The sequence below is a fragment of the Mus caroli genome, unplaced genomic scaffold (genome assembly GCF_978045245.1).
Source record: "Mus caroli unplaced genomic scaffold, Mus_caroli_1 scaffold_12, whole genome shotgun sequence".
NCBI lineage: Eukaryota > Metazoa > Chordata > Mammalia > Rodentia > Muridae > Mus > Mus caroli.
In genome coordinates, this window is record NW_028227267.1 from 71,143,924 (window position 1) to 71,159,984 (window position 16,061).

The following is a 16,061-nucleotide window of genomic DNA, read 5'->3' on the forward strand; positions in this document are numbered from 1 at the left end:
AGTCAATATTTTATCTTCTGTCCTTGCGCCTATAGCAAATCATTAGTTCCTTTTTTGTGACCTTTGGTTAATGTTTTTACAGCCTCTTGGAATGTGCTTTGTGTGACAGATAGATGCTTGCTTGCTACTTTAGAAGCAATTAACTCATGACACTTGAAGACTGACAAAGTTCTCAATGCAGTTTTGATTACCACAGAGAATCTAATAGCAGTTCCACTCTAAAATAGCTTAATAAATACTGATATATTTTTAGGAATTCTTACAGGATCATCATTAAGGATTAAGAAGTCATCTATTTGTCTATATAGCATCACTACAAGACAGCGCATCATTATTGTCCTGCATAGATCTGCTCAAAAGGGTGGGCTAATACCTAGTGTTTGTTATATATGTGATAATAACAGGAAAACATATTAATTTCCTAAGATGAAATTCTCCTGGGCCCTCCCTGAAGGAGCAAGTTCGTCATAGATTTTAATCAAGGTGGAACCATCTCAGGAAGATCACCTACTAGTTTTTAGTTTCTCCTTGTTGGCTTTTGGCATTTTGTGAGTGTGTGTGTGTGTGTGTGTGTGTGTGTGTGTGTGTGTGTGTAAGGGTGAGGTTTCAAGTGGCAAGGCTGATACCTGATGGAGACATTTTCTCAGTTGAAGTTCCCTCTTCCAAGTTGACCCTTGATCCAAGTTGGATCAAGTTGACAAACAAAAACAAACAAACAACCCTAACCAGCATATCTCTCTAAAAGTCTCATGCTCAGAGAACAAGCTCTTCAATCTGCTCTGTGCAGTGCTCCACCTGAGGTCTACTGATGGAGAACGAAGGCTGCCAGGTAATTTTATGTGATTCTGAGGCTTCAGATAGTCATCTAGAACCTTCTCACTTCTCCTTCTAATAGTCCAGCCAAGCTTAGCTGGGGGTCACAGTACAAGCCAACCAGGCTTTCCTTTTGGTCTGTGTTACACCTGCTTCTGTCGACTTTTCAGACTTTTCATCAGTTTAACCAACAGGGCTTCTTTAAAACAGCAGATGCAGAAGGAACATCCCTTCCCCATGCAGCCTGGTGAGAGTAGTCAGTGCATAGCTCCAGCTACAAAGCACTTGCTACTCAACAGGAGAGGCACAAGTCTTTTTCTCTGGTGTCACTCTGACATTGCCTAAGACCAGCTGCTACACCACAGTGATGAGATCACTCTGACTTTGCTACACCACAGTGGTGAGATAAGCCCTTCTTAGCTGGACAGTGTTGCAATGTCTCTTTGGTTTGTTCTGCCTACCTCTCCTTTTTCACAGAGCCCTAGTGCTGAGTGTTGCACTGTGTCATCAATGTGGACCAGATTGTCACACGCTATTGCCAGCCAGTCTATAAACAGTGGTGGGAATGAAGTTTATTCTCATATGAGGAAGTTCTTTGGGATGCTAAAAATAGAACTGATTTGTAAACGGAATCAGAGTTTTCTCTGCAAGTACAGAGTTGGTATCACCATCACAAATTCACCAGGCTTTTATGTTTATGCTATTTAATTTCCAATTTTCCTTTCCTTCTTTTTGTTGATCTGGAACTCACTATGTAATCCAGGTTGGTCTTGAACTTATGGCACTGTTCCTGCCTCAGCCTCCTAAGTGCTGAGATTACAAACATGAACCACTATACCCAACATAGCTCATCCTTTCTAATTAAAATTTTAAAAGATGTTTATTTTATTTTTATATCAATATGTGTGTGTGTGTGTGTGTGTGTGTGTGTGTGCACATGTGTATATCACTCAAGTGTCTCATCAGAGCACAAGAGAGCTGGGCCAGTGGAGTCCAGAAGAGGGTGTCAGATACATTGGAGCTAAAGTGGTTTAAAGCCTTCTGATGTGGGTATGGAGGCTTGAACCCCTTGTCTTCTGAAAGACCATTATGCATACTTAGCTTCTGAGACATCCCTCCAGCCTTCTTACCAACTTCCTGATTGTTAGAATTCTTTAGAGAAACAGAAGGAAGAGACGGCATGCTATCTAATAACTGATTCTACCCACAGCTCCAACTCCTCTTCATCATCATGAGAAACAACTATAGATTCCAGAAGTAGGATGTGGACATCTCTGCAGCCCATTATTCTCCATCTCATAGGTTCTGATATCATCAGAGGAGGCTTCGAGACAGAAACGTAATGGTAATTACTGATTGTTATGAAAATGTAACTCTGGGAAGTGGGATCAGTGAGGATGCTCTTGTTGGCTGGTTGGTACCTTTGTCCCTACAGGCAAACTGATGGAGTGAGAATTTTGGTTCCTTTAAAAAAGGCCCAGGAACAGTGGTAAGCCCAAAGTACAGTGTTGCCACCAGGCCTCTGACGTCTTCTCTGGCAGAATTTCAGTTTCAGTCATTCTCACCCTTGCCTCAGTGACCCTAAGAGCCACCATGGTCCCCCTGCTTGCCAATGTCTTCCTCCCTTTGTCCCCAGGTCACCAGCTTCACCATGCATCTTCCACAAGTCCTTCCTGATGCTGACTGCTGTTCTTCAGAGTCTCATTCCTGACATTTGGCCTAACTTAGACAGCTTCCCAAGTCATTTCCATTTGTTCCATGCAGGCAGGAAGGGCTGAAACAGATAAAATCATCTGTGGCTGTTATACATTTTATTCAAGAGCTTGAGTATGAGAAAAAAAATCACATTATTTTTTTTCTAAAATTTCTTCTAAGTCAAGTTAACTTGGTGTCCCTGCTTAAATAAGTGTCAAGAAATTAAACCCATGATGTGTTAGAGAGCAGGTTCCCTTAGAGTTTTCCAGGAGCTCTTTGGCACTTATGTAACACTCTGGAGAAATTTTCTGGGCTTTGTTCTGTCTTGATGGGTACAGAAATTCCCATTTTTCAAGGTCAATACTAGTTTGTCCAGTTGCATGGTCTACAATAAGCGTAGGCTCAGGGCTCCTTCACCAGGACCTTTGGGATTGCTCTCTTAGAATCCAGATCCCCCCCCCCCCCCATGGAGTCTGTCCCTCCTTCACCGGCCTTACACTTCCCATCACAACACACAGAAAGAAAAACATCTTCCTGATCTCCTATTGGAAGAGGTCACATATTCACCCTCTCCACCCACTCACCCTCTGCCAAAGCCAGCTAACTTTTGCCTCCCTCCCTCCCTCCCTGTCATATCATAGAACCACAATTTTGCTGAATCAGGACTCCCTTAACAACCTTGGAGGACTCAAAGCCCTGCTGGGCTAAGGAAGGTGAGAGGAAAATGCTCACACTGGACTCAGAGGTTACTGGGAAACAACGGGAATGAAAATGGATTCCTTGATACATTATCACCCACAACAAAACTCAAATGGCTGCTTTAGTAAAGTGGCTATAGCTGTTCAAAATTCTAAAACACCAGTAAGATGAACACCAGCAGACACTGGTCTCCTGTCTGAGTAGAAGCTGCATCTCCAGAAAATACATTGATTCAGCGTCAGCTTCTCGCAGTTCATCTTGCCAGCCACCAACGTCCTTCAGCTTAATTCACCAAGTGTCTTAGTCAGGGTTTCTATTCCTGCACAAAACATCATGACCAAGAAGCAAGTTGGGGAAGAAAGGGTTTATTCAGCTTACACTTCCCACATTGCTGTTCTTCACCAAAGGAAACCAGGACTGAAACTCAAGCAGGTCAGGAAGCAGGAGCTGTTGCTTGTGTCAAGTTGACACACATAACCAGCCAGTACACCAAGTCATTCTCTACTTAAAAATAGATTCTCTAGCTGGGTAGTGGTGACGCTTGACTTTAATCACAGCACTTGAGAGGCAGAGGCAGGCGGATCTCTGTGAGTTCAAGACCAGCCTGGTCTACAGATCTAGTTCCAGGACAGCCAGGACTGCACAGAGATACCCTGTCTCAAACACAAAAACAAAACAAAACAAAACAAAACAAAAACAAAACAGAAAAAACAAAAATAGGTTTTCTGTGTCACTTCCTTGGCACTTTTTTAAAAAGTTACTTTATTTGGGTTCTTATGTCTACCACCCTTCTCCACTCTAATCCCTTCCAACATCCCATCATCCGGTGGGAGAGAAAGAAGGTTACAGAGGAAAAGGGGCCTAGGTCTCTTTATTCTACTTCCTGCTGAGTAAGGGCATAGTTACTTGGGGGGAGTCCAATCTTCATCTTGTCAGGGTACCTCCAACTTCTCATCAAATGGCAGCAACAGCAGCCAGGAGCAGCAGGGACTACCAGCTTTCTTTCTTTCTTCTTCTTCCTCTTCCCCTCCTCCTCCTCCCCTTCCCCCTCCCCCTCCCCTCCCTCCTTCTCCTTCTTCTCTCCTACTTCTTCTACTACTACTTCTTCCTCCTCCTCCCTCTTGTTTTTCTTGTTCTTTTTGTTTTTGTTCTTCCTCTTCCTCCCCCTCTTCTTCTTGTTATCCTCCTCTTCTTCCTCCTCCTCTTCTTCTTCTCACACCCTTTTTTCTTCTTCAGAGATGAAATGACCAGATGCTACCAAGTACGATGTTAGACCCTGGGGTCAGCAAGGGAGATTCAAGGAAGAAAGGCAGATGGAAAGAGCCCCCTTGTGGTGCCACAACATAGTGAGCAAGATGGATAGGAGCAAGTGAATGGGGCCTTGTGCATGCCAGAGAAGGGTTCTGCCACCAGGGACCCCTCATCTGTTTTAGTTTTCTACTTTAGTCTTTAGGTTTTTGTTTTTCTAGACGGAGTCCTGGCTGTACTGGAACTCTCTGTGTAGACTAGGCTGGCCTCAAAGTCAGATAGCTACCTGCTTCTGCCTCTGGAGTGCTGGGATTAAAGGCATGTACCACCTGGCTGGGCTTTAGTTTTTCTTTTCTTTTCTTTTCTTTTCTTTTCTTTTCTTTTCTTTTCTTTTCTTTTCTTTTCTTTTCTTTTCTTTTCTTTTCTTTTCTTTTCCTTTCCTTTCCTTTCCTTTCTTTTCCTTTCCTTTCCTTTCTTTTCTTTCCTTTCCTTTCCTTTCCTTTCCTTTCCTTTCCTTTCCTTTCCTTTTCTTTTCTTTTCTTTTCTTTTCTTTTCTCTTCTTTTTTAGCTACCACATTTGCCTATGTAGTCCATAGGCAAATTGGAGTTTCTATGTAATATTTTTAATTCTAATAGAAAATCAGGGCTGCACTCAAGTGGAACCCTCATTTGTTCCATATCACCACATTTTAATCATAAAGATAGACCAGAAAACGGATGCAGCTTCTGTCTCTGCTAGTCTAGCTAAAAATATTTGTAGAGAGTAGAAAAAGAAACTACACTGTAGAGAGGGGCAGGGCCAAAGGATGGTTCATTTGTTATGAGACAGACAAAAACCCCACATGGTCCATGTCCTGTCACCTCCGGGGATCAGCCCTGGGGATTGGGCATGGCCTAAGCCTGTGCTTGTGCTTTGGGGTCAGTCCATACTGTCTTTGTCAACTGTCTTCATCTCTTAAAGGTGAAGATCCCCTTTCAAGGTGGGCTGTCTCTGAGCATGCTCTTTTGTGAACAAAGCCACTTCGCAGCAGGCGAAGTGCACAGAGCAGTAACAGACAGGCTAGGGGTGTGGTGTGTGCCTTTAGTTCTACCTACTAAGGGGGCTCAGAAGGGAGGATTTATGAGCCCAAGGGGTCAAGGTCTCCTTGGTAGAGTGAAACCCTGTCTCACAACAAGCAAAACAAACCCCAAAAGGTTCAGACCACTCTCCTTCCTGATGGGGGAGTGTAACAACTCAGAGGTGTGGCTCTGGTGCCTCTAACAGGAAGCAAATTATGCAAGATTTGTTAAAACTCAAGGGAAAAGGCTCTAGGGGTTCTCAGCACACTCCGTTTCCTTGGGCTTTCAGTCCAAAGGAGTTTTAATACGTATGTGAGCATGTATGTTTTCCTTATGGTGAAATGCACATAGCACACACTATTCCAACCCTCTTTAGTCATGTCATCTCCATTCACAGCACTGGAAGCCACTACTGCAATCCAGTCTCACATTTTTATCATCCTAAACCAAAATTTTACACTCACAACTCCCCATCAGCCATTCCCATCCCCTCTGGTGGCTTTTGTTCTTTCTGTCTCTATGGATTTGTTCAAGGTTTCTTGTGTAAATGAAAACACGAATCTGTCCTTTTGTAGGTAATGACTGTTGAAGGTGGGCTGGCAGAAAGAGAAGAAGCAGAGCATGTGCACATCACCTCCCTTGTCGGTCTTGTCCCTCTGCACACACATCGTGGTGTCTCTCCTGTGCAGGGTCATCCCCCCTCCCTCCCTCCCTCCCTCCCTCCCTCCCTCCCTCCCTCCCTCGACTCCTGCTTGGGGGCAGTACCATCAGGCTCCATCTGGCGGCTTATTATGGAGTTTGGTTCATCTCCCTTCCTGTTTTGTACAGGCTGGTTTCTCCTTTGCTGACTCCATCCGCTGAGTTCAGATACAGGGGTCAAAACTCTGCTTACAGCACAATGGCTTCTTGTGAAGCCTTGCAAGGCAGCTGCCAGGCTCTTACTCTCTTGCGACAAAGATGTTCTGGTTACAAGGCAGCTGTGTGTGTGTGTGTGTGTGTGTGTGTGTGTGTGTGTGTGTGTGTGTGTTCATCCAGTGCTGGTTGGCTGGAGTGCTAAACTGTCCCTAACATTCATGTCTCACATGCCAGTCTTGGTTTTGGAGAGTACTATGACCTCCTTGCTATTGGCCTTCTCCAGGCCAGGGAAAAACCAGGCGGGCTTATACTTCCCCAGGGCAATGCTCAGTTGTAGTAATTGGTGACTGAGAGCTATCCAATCACTTAGGCAGCCTCAGGAAGCCCAGTCTATATATGTAAGGCTTGGGAAGGCCATCCAGAGACTGCCCCACCTGGGGATCCATCCCATAAACAACCACCAAGCCCAGACATTATTGTGCATGCCAACAAGTGCTTGCTGACAGGAGCCTGATATAGCTGTCTCCTGAGAGGTTCTGCCAGTGCCTGACAAATACAGAAGTGGATGCTCACAGCCATCCACTGGACTTGGCAAACTTTTAGAGCAGTGGTTCTCAACCTGTGGGTCCTGACCCTTTCAGGGGTAGGTCACAGGGATTATATATCACATATTTATGTTAAAATTCATAACTAGTAAAGTTGCGGTTACAAAGTAGCAACAAAAAATAAATGTATGGTCACCACAACATGATGTGTGTGTGTGCGCACACACACCTGTGAGTGTATATGTGTGTGCATGTGTAAACTCCTATAATAATTCCTAGTCACCTAAGAGAAAATTCTTTTTTGTTTTTAAAACATTTTTTCTCCTCTCCCCCTCCTTCCCTCCTCCTCTTCCTCCTTCTCTTCCTTCTTTTCTTCTTCATCCTCCTGGTCCCTATCAGGAACCGTGGGTCAGATCTAGGGCCTTACTCATGCCAGCAATCTGCCACTAACTATATACCCCCAGACCAAGGATATTTTTCTTAACTAGGACATCCTTTAGTTTGCCATCTGGATGTTGTGTTCTCCCAGTGCTGAGGACTGAACTCAGGACACACATCCCTACTACTGAGCCTCACCCCCATCTTCCAGAGCTCCTTGATTAGTAGTGTCTCTGTGGCCCAATACCTGACAGAGTTAATGCAGGGCAGAAAGATTCATAGCTTTAGATGGATTTCAATTGTGGGAGGTCAGAATGGCAGGCTCCATCCATCTGTTGGGGTGAGTGGTGGAGGCAAAGTCTTGTTCACATAGGAGCAGAGCAGGAAGCAGAAAGTTGTGGGATTGGGGCTGGGCTATAAACATGAAAGTCCCACTTTTAGTGACCTACTTCTACCAGCTCAGCTCTACTCCTAAAGGTTCCAGAGTCTCCCAAAATATCACCAGCTACTGGGGAACAAGCTTAAAAACAAACAAACAAAACCTGTAGGGGACATCTCAGATTCAAATTTTCAGGTTTCTTTATTATTTACTATATATAAGGAAGCCCAGTTCATATACTGCAGCTGTCTTCAGACACACCAGAAGAGGGCATCAGATCTCATTACAGATGGCTGTGAGCCACCATGTGATTGCTGGGATTTGAACTTGTTGAAATAGTCTTGTCATGTAGCTTTTGCTGGCATCAAAGTTGCAATCCTTCTGCCTCCACACCAGCTCCTCTTTCTGACTTTTTAATGTAAGGTTTTCCCAGGGGGTGGTCAGATGACTCAGGACCTTTCCAGGTCTAACCCAGTGTAACCCCCAAGTAAACTGGCCACACGGGAAGGGGAAGACAATGATGGACAGCTAGTATTCAGTTGACTTTGTCTTATTGTTTTCTAACTTACTCCGAAGAGGCAACAACTAGTTAAGTTTAAACCACCCAAACTAGGATACCCCAGGGACTGAAGGTGTTTCAGAGATGTTAAACTAATAATCCAAAATATTGCATTTGCTCCACGACCTGGAAAAGTCAATGAACAAAACCAAGGAACCGTCAAAAGTGATGGAAGTAGGTTTTGAGAACGGAGCCTTGTAGGCGAAGCAGGGACCCATTTCCCAATTGTAGCAGAGATGGCTTGGGATACTGGTGCTATGTGCAGGATTAAGAATCCCAATTCTTTCCCCAAAGAGCACCGTGCGCCACCTAGAGGATCTGAGGGTAGTTGCACGTTCAGCTGAGTCGAGAGAACTTCGGTTTCTATTGGTGAAAACTTTCTGTATTCGTTGGCAGCTTCTCTCTGCACCATCAGAACCTCGGAGCTGTTGGCACACGGACGAGGTGATCCGGACCTATCGCTGCCACGGGGCAAGGTAGCTATTTGGTGGATAAAAAGGCCAGGAGGCGTAGGTAAGCCGCGGTCCCCGCGAGGTTCGCTGACTTGAGCTCTGACACATCAGAGTTGGGAGGTGGGGGAGCCGCAGCTTGGGAGTTGGGGGCAGGGAGCTCATTTGTGCCAAGTTTGTTTTTCGTGTTTATTACACCCAGGGTTGGCGGGTCGGTGGCGTCCGAGGGCAGAGTGTGTCCGTGAGGCGTGGGTCTAAATGCGCCCACTCGGGAGCGCGTCCCCGTGTCTCCGCGTTCTCGCGGGCAGTCTCAGGCTTCGCTTTCCCGGAGCTTTTCAGATCACGAGTGTCGCGGGCGGAGGGAATCAAAGATAACTGGCGTCCCCGCAGCGTCCTGGCTGCATCCCTGTCCTAGCTGCTCGTCCTCAAGGTTCCGCGACGCAGTGACCCCTGAAGGTGTCCTGAAGCAGCGCTGGCGAGCCCTACTGGCTTGACAAGGCACGGTGCAGATGAGGAGCCCTGGGCTAGGGAGAGATGACTTAGGGTGACCCGTGTTCCTGGAGGTGGTCAGGACAGTGTCATGGTTACTTGGGAGCTGTAGGAAGTTGTCTCTGGAGAGAAGAGGACTTTTGCGGTGTGACTTTACAAAAACAAGTGCACTCTGAGGGAGGGAAAGGGCCAGGAGAGGTAGCCAGGCATCCTCATTGCGGCAGTACAGAGAGGGACCCTGGCGGTCCCCTGGCTCTTTTCAGTTCCTCAATGGCATGAACCTTGAGAACCCCATCCTCATACCCAACTGCCCTGGACTTGTCAAGGTGGCTGAAAAACGTTTCCCCAGTGTAAGCAAGCACACTCCACCTGAAGTCCGTCTACCTGCTGACCTGGAATTGAAGCAATTCCCTGAACCGGTGAGAGATTTGCCCACGAAACAGAGAATGCTTGAGAAGGGGTATTACTCTAAATGAGAACGAAGGCTCAAAAAACAAAATAAAACAAACCAAAACCAAACAAACACAACAAAATACCTCCCCATGTATTCTGGAGGTGCCCCTATGGCAAGTTACAGTGCCAAGTGCCAGATCTTCAGTTGAAGTTGTGGTTTGAGAGAGCAAAGGTTTGGGGCCCAGTTAGTAAACTTGGGATTTCTTAGACAAGTCCCAAGTCCAAAGAGTCGTCAAGGCACTTCCATGACCCCCAGTTCCCTTGGCGAGAGGAGAGAAGTTAGAAAGATTAATGAACTGAAGGGACAGAGGTATCCTGGAAAAGCCTTACATGTGGCCTTTACAAGAAAGTGACCAGCACTGTGGCCACAGCTCCTGTCTGCAGTGGCCAGCAGATGCTCCATGCAAGCTTGGTCTTTTCATAATTCCGTGTGGCAAGGGTCAAAACACGTCTGTTTCTTCATCCCCCCACCCCCAGCTCTCAGTTCCTCTTTGCCGTGCCACCTGACCCTGCTCCTCAAAACCTTTTATTATTAGATAATAAGAACTGTGTTGCCTGCAGTGGTGGCGCACACCTTTAATCCCAGCACTTGGGAGACAGAGGCAGGTGGATTTCTGAGTTCAAGGCCAGCCTGGTCTACAAAGTGAGTTCCAGGACAGCCAGGGCTATGCAGAGAAACCCTGTCTCAAAGAAAAAAAAAAAAAAAGGAACTGTGTCTTCTCATTCATTTCTTCAGAATCTGTATAGAGTTGAGGAAGGGGTATGAGGAACGTTGATGGAATTTGAGTTTTACAGAACGAAAGGCTTACATGATGAGTTTCGTTCTGTAATCTTGCATGATTTTAAAATTAGATTTAGTTTATTTTATGTATTCGTGTTTTGTCTGCATGTATGTCTGCATGTATGTCTGTGTACCATGTGTGCGTCTGGTGCCTCAGGAGATCACAAGAAGGCCTCAGATCCTCCAGCGATAGATGACTGTGCGCCACCAGGTGGGTGCCAGGACTTGAACTTGTGACCTCTGCAAGAACATCACATGCTCTTAACTACTGAACCATTTCTCCAGCCCCCTTGTTTGTTTGTTTGTTTGTTTGTTTGTTTGTTTTCACAGAGGCAGGAGTCTGTAGGAGTGACAGGCAAGTATTCAAGTAGAAAGAACTTCATTTGATGGTAGGAAGCTAAGTCAAAGGTTAAAGAGTGACAGCAGCCTACCGGCCCATGCCCGGGTTCATCTGAATGCACACACATAACACAACAGATAAATTTGAATAGTTTCCCTTGTCACTAAAAATAGATTCATAAGTCTAATGTAGAGATTGCCATGGTTGACTGTGTGACTGTTGACATCTAAAGCAGTTCTTCTTAAAGAACCATTTATTCTCTCTGGAATATAAACCTGAGCCACACGGGTGCCTGTCAGTTCCATTACATTACAAATGATCTCTGGCTGGTTTGTACATTTTAGTTAAGAGGAACTGAAGGGAGACTTAGAGGGTGAGGAATAGATCAAGGGCTCCCTAGCATCCATCTCCTGGTGATCTGGGACCCACTCTGCAACAATGATGGCAATAATAGCAAAGTTAACTTTTAGAGAACGCCATGTGCCAGACGGAGGCACACATGCTACAATTCAGTACGTTCTCACAGCAGGCTGGAAGTTAAAATGAAGCACAGAGAGATTCGGTGCCTTGGTCAAGGTCACAGAGCTCATAAGTATCTTATTACTATCATAAAATCGCCTGACTGGGAAATGTGTGCGTGCGTGCATGTGCGCTCGCGTGACGTGCGCGCGCTCTGCCCTAGGCTTTATCCCACAGGCAGAGGTGGCCTAGGGGTTGAGAATGGAGACTCTGGAGCCCGTGTTTCCAGGCTAAGATTCTCCAGAGTCACTGAATGGCTGTGTGCCCACTAGCTCCGCCCCCCACCTCAGTGGGTTTCAGTTTTCTGATCCATGAAGAAGTGATGATATTCCCATATTGGGTGGATGCTCTGTGCTTACCAGAACATGAAGTATGAACCGAGAAGAAAAACCACTTCTTAGGGGGAAAGGAGGTTTCAGATTTGGCGGTTTTGTCATGTGGCATCTGGGTAACGTGGTAACTGAATAGAACATGAAGCCACCCAAAAGAACCCGACTCACCCAGCACTTGGGACTGAAAATCATTCTCTCTCTCCCCCTCCCCCTCCCCCTCCCCTCCCCCTCCCCCTCCCCCTCCCTCCTCCCCCTCCGTCCTCCTCCCCCTCCCTGTCTCTCTCAAGATTGAACCTTTTGGCTTTATATTTATTAAGAGAGAAATGCACATTAACCTCCAAGGTGAATGTGTGTGTGTGTGTGTGTGTGTGTGTGTGTGTGTGTGTGTTATTGTTGTTGTTGCAGCTGGAAGAACTTGGAAGTCTGAGGTGTGAGCAGGTGCTTTTTTTCTAGTTGATGTCAAGGGCTGGAACTTGTAGTACGGCTGTTTTTCCTTCTTATGTTCTTCATCCCCTTTTTATTGCAACACACTCTAGTGAATCTGACAACATATGGCCCCTGAATATATATGCAGCATCTTTCTCTGCTCTTTCTTCGTCTGGAGTTTAGTTTTCAATAGACAGCTTTTGGGTTGGCTTAGGGAGACACGAACTATTTAAAAACATAAACATGGCTCAGTTAGCAAAGGACCTGAATTGTCCTGTAACCTGAAAAAAAAAAAAAAAAGAAAAAAAAAAAACCATGAAAACCTTATACAAGCTTTTGGTTATTCCTTCTCATTTTAAAGTCTCGCAGAGATTTAAGTAACCCCGTAGCTAGGACAGCACAGTGGTAGGTACTGTTAATCTGGAGAAAGATTAGTGTCTGCGGAATTCAGGGTTCTATTCGTTGGCCTGGTCTACCCATTAAAATAGCTTTCCAAGCTGTGTGTGCCTTTCCCAAGAGACAGTCCTGTTAACATCTCCTGGTATGGTTTGGAGGTCTGGGCTGGTTCCCATCCCATTTGCCTTTTCTTTCCCTCCTTCCTGCTTTTAGAACACAAGTTAAGTTTAGGTCAGGTGTCCACATTTCTGGATCATCTTCCTTCAGTAGAGAACGTCTGGGTTTGTTCCCGTACCAAGACTTCGTAGTCATCTTCACTTTTAACAGGCTTCATCTTACCCTTGTCCTCTGGCCTCTTTGCTGCGATTTGGAAAGCAAGAGAGTTTATTTTTATTATGGATTGGCTCACTTGGTAATAATCTGAAATCTATTGAAAGATTGCGCCCTAATTAGTGTGTGTAGAAAATTTAGAACAGTTTAAGGTGCAAACTAAGTGCTGTCTAAGTGTCAGCTATGAGCTGATGAGAATGACTTCAGAAGAAAACTCCTATCCAGAAAAAGTGGATGGGAAATGGGATAGCACACCCCTGGGTGATTGAAAGGTAATGGGTCCATTCTCATAAAGACCCAGCCGCTGAAGTGATGGAGGGCAAGTGTGGTCCAGGTAGGAAAGGGAGGTCAGAGAGGTCATAGGTCATATGTGTAGGGCATGTTGAGAGTCTTATTATTTTACCTATAAGAAAATTCAACAATTTAATTAAAATTAAGTGGAAATTTTCCACTTAAAAGTAAAAAGAGTAGTGTAACAAATAGCTCTGTCTTCTACCAACTCTGGCAGTTCCGGTGTGGTTAACAAAGTCTCTCTTCCACATCCATCCCTTCTGGCACTATCTGAAAGCAATGTGAGAAATTCTGTTACTTCTTAAGTCTTTCTGTGCGTACTTCTAAAAGATAGGCACCTAGCCAAACGCACCCCGGTGCTTAGCATCAGGGCCTTGTTTTCTCTCTGTAAACCAGGTCAAAGATTCATTCCTGTAGTGCTGTTTGAAAGACAGGGTACATGTGTGAGCGTGTGGGGGTGCTCGAGGGACAGGGTCAGTGATAGCCGTCCAGAAGCTATCTATTAATGAAGCCTTCTTCACCATCCTTTTTTTTTTCTCTCTAGACAGTGCTGCTGTGGTTTTTCCACTTTTACTTCCCCTCCTTCTCTGTGCTATTTTAGGTGTACGCATTCACCCTCCCTTTTACACACTCTGCTTCTCTTTCCTGCCTTCTCCCACCACCCCGGGACATCTGTAGCCTTGCAGTTGGTGATCCTCCGACCATTATTTGATCCACCAGCTCTCTCTAGTCTTCCTTAGGTTTTCTTGAAGTGAGAGGGACATTTCTTACGATTTCAATACAAAAAATAGCATTGCTGAGAGCAATATAAGATCCAGACACCGTTTGACTCTTGTTTCTTGTACCAGCCAATGAACCTTAGTGGGTGCCACTACCGTGGTTGCTTTGGGACACTTGCTTCACCTCAGAAGTAAATCTGTTTCCCTTTAATCAGCTCCTTGCCTCTCTCCTCCATTCTAAGAGCTGCTAATCTACTCAGTCTCTCAGGATTCATCTCTTTTGGACAGTTTATATAAATACTTTTTTGGGGGTGGGGTGGGTGGGATTTCAATCATTTCATTTAATTTTTAAAAGACTTTTTATTGATTCTTCATGAATTTCACATCTTGCACCCCAGTCCCAGTCATCTCCCTGTGGCCTCATGCCCACCCTTTACCCTTGCAACGCTCCCCCCTCCCTACAAATAAAACACATACACACCACCACTGACAAAACAAAAGACAAGGCATAGAAAACAACTCACCATGAAAGCTGTAGTGTGTCACAGTGTGTCCCTCTGTCCATTTATTGTCACTTGCAAATGTTCATTGCAATGAGTCTGGTTCAAGATCTCTGGCTTTCTGTGACACCATCGATAGAGAATCCTCACCAGAATTCTTCTGGGTCATCCCATTGCTGCTCTGCTGTGGAGATGTTGCAGCTCTGGACTGGCCCTTTCACAAGTCCCAACTGTATGCAGATGATGTAGGTGTCAAGATGCCCCAACTCAGAGCCCTGGATCTGGGCAGAGGTGGTAGCTGATCTTCTCAGTGCATTGGTGCTCCTTCATCCACACCACCAGAGCAAGTTCTCCAGCACTGCTCTGGCTCGGTCACCCAGTGCCATCACTGACAGGAGGCAGGCTCATCTCTCCGGCTCTCCTGCCCTCAGACAGGTTCATCTCTGTCCCATCAACCTGCTGCCCAGGTGAGGTGCAGGACCTGATCTCCCAAGTGCTGCAGCCATCAAGGAACAGGACCCAGGGCTCTCAGACACCAGGGCTGGCTCACCCACACCTCATCATCAGGTCCAGCTCCACGGCCTGAATGAGGTATAGGTTCCAAGTGCTGTCAAGGGTGAGAGATAGGCCAACCTTCCAGAGTGCTGCAGCAAGTGAGGGGTGGGGCCAGTTCTGCCGAGCCCCTGGACACCCACTGGTCCCCAGCAGCTGCCATGAACAGGATGTCTCCATGTTTTCTAGTGGTAATATGAGCTGTGGACTTTGACACTGAAACCTGCTGTTGTGGAGCCATGGACCCAGACATGGCACTTAGTGGGGCAGCTTGTGCTAGGACTTCACCAATGGCCCCAGGTGGCAGGGATGGCCACTCACAACTGGCTACTCCTCTCCACCCTCAAGTCTTCAGTTTCATCTCTCTTCATGATGCTCAATGTATTCTTCCTGCCTTTCTCTCTCATCTGGCCACCACATACTCACACATTGTGGTGGTTCCTGCTGCAGGCTGCCCACGGGCTGGCGTGACATCCTTTGTGCTGCTTGGTGTGGTAGCAAGCGGATGTCTACAGCCCGCCTGGGCCTTGTGCTGGAGGGCAGGCCTTCGGGTGCCATGCAGGTCTGCAGGTCTCTGTCTGTCTTCCTCTTCTCATGCTGCACTGCGTGGTGGTAGGGGGGTTGTGTGTCTATGGCCTGTCTGAGAGGTCTGTAGGAACCCACACTGTGTGGTATAGCAGAATGCAATACAAGTATCTGTCTGTCTTCCTCCTTCTCTACTATGCTGCCTGGATTTGATTTGATTTGTTTTTTTTGTTTTGTTTTGTTTTTTTGTTTTTTCTTAGGTGTTCTAGGCATAAAACAGCTTAGGCCACCAAGCCAGGCATCAAGTTAGGATGAACAAAGGACTACCACCTGCTCTGCCCCGTCTGATATAAGAGCAACCCCACAAAGTGTCTCTTTGCCCATTGTCAGGGGTCCTGATATAACTTATGACTGAGAAATGTCTTTTGTGTCTGACTTCTATTTCTTGGCTCATTCATGATGGTATTCATTTCTATATGACTAAGCTCTATTTTACAGTATGGTTACAGGACCCTTTGTTTATGTATTCATTGGTTGGTAGACATTTGGAATATTTCCACTTTTGTCTGTGATGACACTCAAGTGCAAGTTTTGTTGAACACCCTATCTCCTTTCTTTAAAAAGTGAGTTTTTTTTCTCCAGACCCAAGGTCTCAGAATAACAATTCTGAAACTCAAAATGTATCGACAAACACCTATGCCATAATCTTTGGTTGTTTCCCAATTAGAT

General features: G+C 45.8%; 1 protein-coding gene and 1 non-coding gene across 2 annotated transcripts in view; one reads left to right on the forward strand and one right to left on the reverse strand.

Moving 5' to 3' along the window:
• Positions 1-8,672: 8,672 nt before the first annotated feature.
• Rubcnl (rubicon like autophagy enhancer) overlaps positions 8,673-16,061 on the forward strand; it is a 36,227-nt gene continuing 28,838 nt past the window's right edge. The window contains exon 1 of the mRNA XM_021182250.2: positions 8,673-8,743. The gene's annotated coding sequence lies outside the window, so the exon portion shown is untranslated. The remainder of the gene's footprint in view (positions 8,744-16,061) is intronic.
• Positions 15,589-15,727, reverse strand: LOC115029293 (small nucleolar RNA SNORA48). Its single transcript, XR_003834868.1, has one exon. It is a non-coding gene; the product is annotated as a small nucleolar RNA SNORA48 (small nucleolar RNA).